Raw genomic sequence first — 9,135 nt, forward strand, 5'->3', positions numbered from 1 at the left:
GGCTTTTATTGACTTAACTTAAGGTTTTTTTTTTTGTTTTGTTTTTAAATATATTTCTTTATTGATTTCAGAGAGGAAGGGAGAAGGAGAGAGAGATAGAAACATCAATGATGAGAGAGAATCATCGATCAGCTGCCTTCTGCATACCCCCCACTGGGGATCAAGCCCGCAACCCAGGCATGTGCCCTTGACCGGAATCAAACCTGGGACCCCCCAGTCCGCAGGCCGACGCTCTATCCACTGAGCCAAGCCGGCTAGGGCAACTTAAGGTTTTTTTTAATCAATAAAATTGAATACAAACACTTTCAACTGATAAAAATGTTTACCTATTATTTTTTTACCTTAGGGCATTTCAAAGTGGCTTAAATGTCTTTATTGATTTGAGAGAGAGAGGAAAGGAGAAGAGATAGAAACATTGATGAGAGAGAAACATGGTTCGGCCGCCTCCTGCATGCCCCCCACACACACTGGGGATGGAGCCTGAAACCCCAGAATGTGCCCTGATCAGGAATCAAACCCGCAACCTCCTGGGGCCAGTGCTCTACCCACTGAGCCACACCAGCTGGACTCAGTTTTTAAAAAGGTTTTTAAAAACCAAATCTCTGATAACATTTTTATGTGCAGTTAAGCTTAAATTTTTTGTCAAAGAGGGTAAATAAGCCCTGCCCGGTGTGGCTCCGTTGGTTGGGTGGGTGTCGTCCTGTGCACTAAAAGGTTGGCCGGTTCCATTCCGGTCTGGGCACCTGCCTGGGTTTCAGGCTCCATCTCCAGTGGTGGTCTCTCTCTCTCTCTCTCCCCCTGTCCGTTCCTCTCTCTCTAAAAATCAATAAAAATATTTTTTAAAAAGGGTAAATAAATTCAGATGAGTTCCTGTAAGTAGTTGTTGCTCTGTTCATTTTTAAGTCTATACTGCATTAACTACTTATTTAATAAGTCCATAGCACAAGTATATTCATAATAAAATGATAGGTAAAATTAAAATTAGGAGGAAAGTGTCATTTAAACAATTGTATTGAATTCAACACTGTGTCAGAAGCCTGGTCTTTGTAGAAGGCCAACTGATTTCCCATCCTAGCTCTGCTACTCCCTAGTAGTGACTGTGGACAAGTAACTGAATCTTTCTAGGTCTTAATCTCCTCCGTGGTCACATGAGACTGATAATACTTGCCTCATGGGGCTTTGGTGGTTTTGTAAAGAATAAAGATAATATGTGACAGTGTTTAACACATAGTAAGTGTCATTAATAGGAAGTTATTAATAGCAGTAATAATTCAACTAGAAGTAAAGCTTAAAGACAAGATGTGAATTCCTAAAGTGCCGTACAAGTTGAGAGCAATGACTCATTTGGCTAGTTAGAATATTTATCCTATCAGCAGGCAGCAAAGACTTTACATGAAACATTTGCCATGAGTTTATACCAAAAAGCTGGCCACATTTATAGCTTTAAAGTTTGGGATTTCTTATTAGTTAATTTCCCTGAATTCTTAAATTTATATGGAATTTTGATAATTAAACTATCCCTACTAGTAATATACTCCATAAATGTACTTTTTTTGTGGCATAAATAAATAATGCATACATACTTAGATAATTCTTAGAGGCCCAAAACATTTTAACCAGAGATGATGTTTCTATCTCTCTCTCCCTCTCCCTTCCTCTCTCTCTCTAAAAAAGTCAATTAAGTCAGCTGTCATAGCTCAGTGGTTGAGCACGGACCTATGAACCAGGAGATCACAATCAGGGCACATGCCTGGGTTGCAGGCTCGATTCCCAGTGGGGGATGTGAAAGATGTTTCTATCTCTCTCTCCCTCTCCCTTCCTGTCTGAAATAAACAAAAATATATATATTTAAATATGTTGTATTGATTTTTAGAGAGGGAGAGAGAGAGATAGAAACATCGATGAGAGAGGAATGGCATCGATTGGCTGCCTCCTGCATGCTCCCCACTGGGAATCGAGCCTGCCACCCAGGCATGTGCCCTCGCTGGGAATCGAACCAGCGACCTCTTGATTCCTGGGTTGACACTCAACCACTGAGCCACACCAGCAGGGCAAAAATATATTTTAAAAAATAAAATAAATAAATAAGTGAATTATAGTATTTTAAAATTAAAAAGCTGCAAAACTGTCATTCTCTGAAGCATTTAAGGTATTACTTCTTGGCGATGCGCCAGTTTTGCTCAAATAAATTCTTATAAAAATTCTCTACAGGTTTGGATATTCTTACATCGACAAGCAGGCAGTTTGGGATAAAGGTTGTGAACATTTAAAAATTATAATGTCTATATAACAGGACCATGTTCTGCATTGAGTTGTAAATTGAGAAGCTGCCTGAAGACCAATATTATTCATATTACTTAAAGAAGACAACATGAATGAACAACTATGTGCCAACAAACTGGACAACCTGGGTGAAATGGACAAATTCCTGGAAACATACAATCTTTCAAACTTCAATCAGGAAGAATCAGAAAACCTGAATAGGCCGATAATAACTAATGAACTTGAAGAAGTAATAAAAAACAAACAAACAAAAAACCTCCCAGCAAACAAAAGTTCTGGACCAGATGGCTTCATAGGTGAGTTTTACCAAAGATTCAAAGAAAAATAGCACCTATCCTTTTCGAACTATTCCAAAATTTTCAAGAGGAGGGAAAACTTCCAAGCTGTTTTTACGAGACTAGCATTATCCTAATTCCAAAAACCAGATAAAGACATAACAAAGAAAAAAAATTACTGGCCAATATCCATGATGAACATAAATGCTAAAATCCTCAACAAAATATTGGCAAGTCGGATCCAGCAATACAGTAAAAAGATCATACACACCACGACCAAGTGGGATTTATTCCAGAGATGCAAGGCTGGTACAATATTCGCACATCAACAAATGTGATACACCACATAAACAAAATGAAGGATAAAAATCACATTATCGTATCAATAGATGCAAAAAAACATTGGACAAAATCCAGCACCCATTTATAATAAAAACTCTCGGCAAAGTGGGAATAGAGGAAACATACCTTGCCGAAACCGGTTTGGCTCAGTGGATAGAGCATCGACCTGCGGACTGAAAGGTCCCAGATTCGATTCCAGTCAAGGGCATGTGCCTTGGTTGCGGGCACATCCCCAGGAGGGGATGTGCAGGAGGCAGCTGATGGATATTTCTCTCTCATCGATGTTTCTGGCTCTCTATCCCTCTCTCTTCCTTTCTGTAAAAAATCAATAAAATATTTTTTTTTTAAAAAAAAGAAACACACCTCAACATAATAAAGGCCAAATATGACAGACCTACAGCCAACATCATACTCCATGGGCAAAAACTAAAAGTGTTTCCCTTAAGAGCAGGAAAAAGAGGATGTTTGCTTTCACCACTCTTATTCAACATGGTACTAGAAGTCCTCGCCACAGCCATCAGACAACAAGAAAATCAAAGGCATCCAAATTGGAAAGGAGGAAGTAAAACTGTCATTATTTGCTGGTGATGAGATATTGTACATAGAAAAAACCCTAAAGACTCTACAAAAAAACCTACAACTCTAGCCTGCCCTCCCTCCACTGGAGCCCAGGGTAGGTGACTGCAAATGAAATTTTGCGTGTTGGCCCTTTAAGAAGGTGCCTGAGTTTTTAGCAGACTCCTGTCTTTCCTGCCCACTGCTTTTCATCGCCAGACGTTATGTGGGCACCTCTTCCAGGCTCTGATACTCTGGGCTGGAGAGCCTAGCTTGGGCTTGAGACCCCACACTTATCAGGGGGCACTTCCCCGCAGCTCAGATATCCATCCAGAACCTCAGCTGCCCAGTAGGGGGTGTGCAGGAGGCAGCTGATCGATGTTTCTCTCTCATCGATGTTTCTAACTCTCTATCCCTCTCCTTTCCTCTCTGTGAAAAATCAATAAAATATATTAAAAAAAAAAAAAAAAAAAAACTTCTCTTCAGCTAGTCTTCAGTTGGTTACTCGGGTTGATTGCTCTATATTTTAGTTGTACTTCCAGTTTTATCCTGGGAGGAGGTGAGTGTAGCTTCCACCTACTCCACCATCTTCACAAGAGCCAAGGATACCAGGCAAGCTTGCTCCTCTGGCCTGGGTGGCTCCTGAGGCAAGAGGCCGCTGGCAGGTTTCCGCTACTCCAGGCTCCTAAAGCACCTCTACATTCAGTTTTAAGAAATAAAACAGAGAGATGTTGCGAGCTCTTTACCCAGCTTCCCCCATTGGTAATGTTGGCAGCAATGACTGGACCAGGTGTTAGATGGGTAGAGTCAAACTGGACCTGGGTTCGGCCACCTCAGTGCTTGAGTTCTGGCTAAGAAATAATGCAGAGCCCAGACTCAAACTATAGGAGAAAATTTATTTAGAAAGTCACAGAGATGGAAGTGAGTCTTAGAAGAAATGGACTCAGGGAACAAGTTACCGAGGCAAAGGAAGGGGCCCTGGGAGCTTAGGAGAGAGAAGGGGAAAGGAACACGCCTGATACGAAGAGGGAGAGCACGCTAGGTCCTCCATCCAAAGGCCTTATGAGGGTGGGGATTTCAGGGGAGGTCCTAGGAGAGGATCTTAATAGAATATTCATCAGTTTTCCAGGTGTGTCCTGTCAGGGTTGTGGTGTCCACTGATTGGTCAGCACCTGGGCAAAAGGTCATTAATCAATGCATCTGGTCCTGATGTCAGCCATGCCATTGCTTGTCTGGTTTTGCTGCTTTTCTGAGCTTGTAGCCGAAATACAACTGCGGCCTAGATATATTTGATGCAGGTCAGAACCTGGTCCTGAGACTTAATGCTTAAGGACTATTCCCTGGACCCCTTGTTCAGTATCCCTCCAAGGGGGTCTAACCCCCATGACTAGCAACATGCCAGGGGAAGGAAAGTCAGGGGAAGCTCCAAACAGCATGACTATCATTATGAAAGGTCAGGGGGTCTAAACTGCATGACCAGCAATACGCTAGGGGAGGAAAGGTTCCCTGGGGGCAGGGTTCTTATTTTCCCAGTTTTTCCCATTGCTAGGCCCCCCATCATCCTGGCCCATCAGCTCATGTCTGTCTAACAACTACCACAGTAACATCTTGCAGGACTAAAGTATAATATCACAGCCAGGGTAGTGGTTGGTAAGAGTCAACAAAGAGGTCATTTCCATCACCACCAGGATCCCGCATGTAGCTATTTTATAGCCACACCCACTTTACTCAAGATCTCACCTCTGAAATAAAAAAATTAAAAAAAAGATAAATGGATAAAGAATAAATGGTACATATATATAATGGAATATGACTCAGCCATTAAAAGAAATGAAATCTTGCCATCTACAACAACATGGATGGCCCAAGAGGCTATTATGCTGAGTAAAATAAGTCAGACAGAGAAAGACAAATACTACACGATTTCACTTTTTTGTGGAATCTAAAAACAAAATAAATGAACTAGCAGAAGAGAAACAGACTCATAGATACAGAGAACAAACTGATGGTTGCCAGGTAGGAGTGGAGTTGGTGGGGAGGGAAGGGCGTGGAAAGAGGGAGGGGATTAAGAATTACACATTGGTAGTTACAAAATAGTCCATGAGGGCCCTGCCAGTGTGGCTCAGTGGTTGAGCATTACCCCATGCACCAAGAGGTCGTTGATTCGATTCCAGGTCAGAGTGCATGGCCCCTTTGCTGGCTCAATCCCCAGTAGGGGGCATGCAGGGAGGCAGCTGATCTATGTTTCTCTCATCAATGTTTCTATCTCTCTCTCCCTCTCCCTCTCCCTTTCTCTCTCTCTCTCTCTTTTTATAAATATGTTTTTATTGATTTCAGAGAGGAAGGGAGAGGGAGAGAGAGATAGAAACATCAATGATGAGAGAGAACCATTGATCGGCTGCCTCCTGCACGCCCCCTACTGGGGATCGAGCCCGCAACCCGGGCATGTGCATTTGACCAGAATCGAACCTGGGACCCTTCAGTCCACAGGCTGATGCTCTATCCACTAAGCCAAACCAGCTAGGGCTCCCTTTCTCTCTCTCTCTCTCTCTTTTTTTTATTGTTTAAAATATTACATATAGTAGTACATATATCTCTTTTTTATTTAATATAATGTCCTCGGATAGAGGACGTATCAGATATTAAACTGATAAGAACAAATACTACACTTGATCTTAGCCAAAAGGCCGAGAAGCCATCCCCTTTCTCTCTTAAAAAAAAAAAGAATAATAATCATGAGGATGTAAAGTACTAACATAGGGAATATAGTCAACAATATGGTAATAACTATGTATGGTGCCAGGTGGGTACTAGAGTTATTGGGTGATCAGTTTGTAAGTTATATAAATGTCTAACTGCAATACTGTGCACCTGAAACTAATATAATATCGTATGTCATCTGTAATTGAAAAATAAAAAATTATTTAAAAAAATGAAAAAAACATTACTAAAAGGAAACTGCAAGGGAAAGGGGTGATTCTTGCTGAAGCCAGGCCAGTCTGATAAGATGTTACCTGTGGGATAATGGAGAAAGAGGAATTTGATTAGATATGGAGTGAACAGATTCTTGCTAAAACTGGGAAATGTAGACCCGACAAAAATGAACACTGAAAGTTGAGGCCTAGAGGCTCAGAGGAGCCTGCCTGGAGTTAGGTCAAGGAGAGAACCTGTCAGTATCCAGTTGTCCCAGCACCATGTTTTGAAAAGATTTTTCTTTTCCCATTAAATGAGCTTGGGATCTTGCCAAAAATCAATTGACCATGGATGGACTCTCAATTCTATTGCATTGATCTATATGTTTGTCCTTATGCCAATACCACACTTGCCTGTGTGTGGTATTTTGCTGTAGCTTTGTGGTAGGTTTTGAAATTAGGAAGTATGAGTCCTCCAACTTTTCCACTCCTAGCGTTATACCTAAGAGAAATGAAAACACAGTTCTCACAAACCCTTATACGTGATTTTAATAGAAGCATTACTTACAACAACCAAAAAGTGGAAACAACACAAATGTCAATGAATTGGTGAATGAATAAACAAACGTTGTACATTCATACATGTAATATTATTCAGCCATAAAAAGGAATGAAGTACTGTTACATGTTACAATATGGATAAACCTTGGAAACATAATGCTAAGTGAAAGAAGCCAGACACAAAAGGCCACACATTTTGTATGATTTTATTTAAATGAAATGTCCATAGAGGTAGAAAGTACATTAGTGTTTGCCAGAAATAAATGAAGGGAAAATTGGAAGTTATAGGATTTTTTTTGGGGGGGGAGAGGTGATAGAAATGTTCTGGAATTAGATAGCGGTAATAGTTGCACAAGATTGTGAATAAAATAAAAACCACTGAATTGTCACTTCAAAATGGTGAATTTTATTTTAAATTTAAAAAATAATAAACCCATTGCATATTATATTTGTATGGAAACAACTATATATTCCAAGACCAAAAATAAAAAAATAAAAAATAAAAGAATGATATTGTTTTACATTTTTCCAAGTCTCTTTGGTGTCCGGTCTAATAGAAAATAGCTGCATTCTCATATCTGCTTTCGCATTCAATCTGTTGCAGTATGTTGTTTTGGTTGAAGATTATAAAGACTATCTGCCCTAAAATAAATGTGGTTGGAGAACAGAACTTCACCTATAACAATATTTAAAATTGGATTTTTAACAAGTTAAGCGCCCTGTCAGTCCCCGGTGACTGACACTATACTTTCCGTCAGGAAGACAAAACAGGCTGGGCGCTTAACGTGTTAAAAACACTGCCATTTTAGGATATATTATTTTTACCTATATGCATGTATTTTTATTTGTTTTTTAAAACATATTTGTATTGATTTCAGAGAGAAAGGGAGAGAGAAATAGAACCCTCATACAAGATTGTTTTAGCCATTTGGGGTCCTTTGTATTTCTATATACATTTTAGGAACAGCTTATGATTCTACAAAAAAGGCAATTGGAATTTTGACAGGGATTACATTGAATCCGTAATCTACTTGGGGATTATTGCCCAATGTTATTATTACAAATATTTTATAATGTCTGCTTTATTATTCTATCTGTAAATAAAATCATTGACTATATAACTTCTCCTCAAATATAATTTCATGTAGGATAAATATAATGATCCAACTATTATAAAGCAGAAATACAGGAAATAGGCATTTCAATATCCAAATGTCCAGACATGACTATACAAGAAGGCTAATGGATCATCAGGATTCCTTCTCAGAGGGAAGGCAGGGAAGATGGGGAGGGGTGGGTTGAGTGGGAGGAATCAACCAAAGACCGTGTCTGCATATATGCATAACCAATAGACACAGACAAAAGGGTGGTGAAGGCCTGGGGTGGGGGTGGGGGCGAGCTGGAGGAGGTCAATGGGGGAAAAGAGGGGACATATGTAATACTTTCAACAATAAATAATTATTTGTAAAAAATGGAAATAACCAGATTCCTGCACCTTCATGTAGAACCACAGTAAATGTAACAGCTACAAGCAGAGTAATATAGGCGTGTAGGGTGGTGAGGTAAACATCCGGCATGGTGCTGACATAGGTGAGATGGTTTTCTGAAATGGTGGAAAACTCTTGCTAGAGTTCAGAACGTAACAGTCAAATCTTCCTTTCATATACATGACAATTGCGTTCTTGAAAAGTTCAGGATATATTAAAAATTCCTGTGTTTACTTGTAAAATAAAGGTTTTTTCTCTAGGCTCAGATACATAAACAGGTTTTCTACCCACATCTGATAGGACATTTGAAAGTTGTGTGGGGTGAAGAACAAGACTTCAGTTGGCATGAATGTCCCCGGTCTCCATGCATTAAAATGCCAGTAACACTGCCCAATCACTGTGGCAATTGAGGACATCCTTACACATTTTCAAAATGCTGAGAGGGCGGTACTGCCTCTTTTCAGAACCCAGGTATAGAGGAAAGAGCACGGAACTCAGAGGGGGGATGAGAGGGTGCTCACTCTGGCTCAAGTCAACTTGCTGCTCTGGGTTTCATTTCCTTATCTGAAAATAGTGTGATCTTGAATATCTGAGTACTTGTAGACAGGTATCTTTCTTACTGTTGGATGAAAAATACAGCTGCTAAAACCTATAGCCATGTCTCCCTCTGCTGGCTGATTAACATGGCACAAATGTTGACAAAAGATTTTTGATCATTTC

General features: G+C 40.1%; 1 pseudogene; it reads right to left on the reverse strand.

The window, feature by feature from the left end:
* Positions 1–6,031: 6,031 nt before the first annotated feature.
* LOC129151537 (U2 spliceosomal RNA) lies at positions 6,032–6,154 on the reverse strand (annotated as a pseudogene).
* Between the last annotated feature and the right edge of the window lie 2,981 nt (positions 6,155–9,135).

This window comes from Eptesicus fuscus, chromosome 14 (genome assembly GCF_027574615.1).
Source record: "Eptesicus fuscus isolate TK198812 chromosome 14, DD_ASM_mEF_20220401, whole genome shotgun sequence".
In the NCBI taxonomy this organism is placed as follows: Eukaryota; Metazoa; Chordata; class Mammalia; order Chiroptera; family Vespertilionidae; genus Eptesicus; species Eptesicus fuscus.